This window comes from Microtus pennsylvanicus, chromosome 19 (genome assembly GCF_037038515.1).
Source record: "Microtus pennsylvanicus isolate mMicPen1 chromosome 19, mMicPen1.hap1, whole genome shotgun sequence".
Classification (NCBI taxonomy): Eukaryota; Metazoa; Chordata; class Mammalia; order Rodentia; family Cricetidae; genus Microtus; species Microtus pennsylvanicus.
Window position 1 is genome coordinate 33,303,810 of NC_134597.1, and position 1,695 is coordinate 33,305,504.

At 53.3% G+C, this 1,695-nt stretch overlaps 1 pseudogene; it reads right to left on the minus strand.

The window, feature by feature from the left end:
- Positions 1–216: 216 nt before the first annotated feature.
- LOC142838346 (glyceraldehyde-3-phosphate dehydrogenase pseudogene) lies at positions 217–1,256 on the minus strand (annotated as a pseudogene).
- Positions 1,257–1,695: the final 439 nt, after the last annotated feature.

Sequence of the window (1,695 nt, forward strand, 5' to 3'; positions counted from 1 at the left end):
TCATGCCTGTCGAAAAAAGTGAGTTTTTTTTTTGAGGGGTGCAATGAACTTTATTGATGGTATTCAAGAGAGTAGGGCTCCCTAAGCCCCCTCCTGCTATTCTGGTGGTCTGGGATGGAAACTGAGGGAGATGCTCAGTGTCAAGGGTTAGTTAGGACAGGGACTGCTCAGCAGCCAAGGACCTCTCTCTTGCTGTGTCCTTGCTGGGATAAGTGGTCCAGGGCGGGCTTCTTACTCCTTGGAGGCCATGTAGGCCATGAGGTCCACCACTCTGTTGCTGTAGCTGAATTAATTGTCGTACCAGGAAATGAGCTTTACAAAGTTGTCATTGAGAGCAATGCCAGCCCCAGCATCGAAGGTGGAAGAGTGGGAGTCACTGTTAAAGTCACAGGAGACGACCTGGTCCTCAGTGTAGCCCAGGATGCCCTTTAGTGGGCCCTCGGATGCCTGCTTCACCACCTTCTTGATGTCATCATACTTGGCAGCTTTCTCCAGGCGGCGTGTCAGATCGACAAAGGACACGTTGGGGATAGGAACACAGAAGGCCATGCCCGTGAGCTTCCCATTCAGCTCTGGGATGACTTTGCCCACAGCCTTGGCAGCGCCAGTGGACGCAGGGATGATGTTCTGGGCAGCACCACGGCCATCTCGTCACAGCTTCCCCGAGGGGCCATCCACAGTCTTCTGGGTGGCTGTGATGGCATGGACTGTGGTCATGAGTCCTTCCACGATGCCAAAGTTGTCATGGATGACCTTGGCCAAGGGGGCTAAGCAGTTGGTGGTGCAGGAAGCATTGCTGACAATCTTGAGGGAATTGTCATACTTGTCATGGTTCACACCCATCACAAACATGGGGGCATCGGCAGAAGGGGCAGAGATGATGACCCTCTTGGCCCCACCCTTCAAGTGGGCCCCAGCCTTCTCCATGGTGGTGAAGACACCGGTAGACTCCACAACATACTCGGCGCCGGCATCCCCCCATTTGATGTTGGCGGGATCTCGCTCCTGGAAGATGGTGATGGCCTTCCCGTTGATGACAAGCTTCCCATTCTCAGCCTTAACTGTGCCTTTGAACTTGCCATGGGTGGAGTCATACTGGAACATGTAGACCATGTAGTTGAGGTCGATGAAAGGGTCATTGATGGCAACAACGTCCACTTTGCCAGAAGTGAAGGCAGCCCTGGTAACCAGGCGTCCAGTACGGCCAAATCCGTTCACTCCGACCTTCACCATCGTGTCTCTGGAACGAGGCTGGCACTGCATGAAGAGAAGCGGCTGTCTCCAGAACAGGGAGGAGCAGAGAGCCAGAAGTGAGTTATTTTTGCCACAGTGAGTTGTTACATAAGGAACAAGACAGGCTCTTCTGCTTGCTCTGACTTCCTGTCACACTGTGTGCTCTCTGACTTCCTGTCACGCTGTGCGCTCTCTGACTTCCTGTCACACTGTGTGCTCTCTGACTTCCTGTCACACTGTGTGCTCTCTGACTTCCTGTCACACTGTGTGCTCTCTGACTTCCTGTCACACTGTGTGCTCTCTGACTTCCTGTCACACTGTGTGCTCTCTGACTTCCTGTCACACTGTGTGCTCTCTGACTTCCTGTCACACTGTGTGCTCTCTGACTTCCTGTCACACTGTGTGCTCTCTGACCTCCTGTCACAATGTTCACTATCTGCCTTCCTGTCACACTGTGTGCTC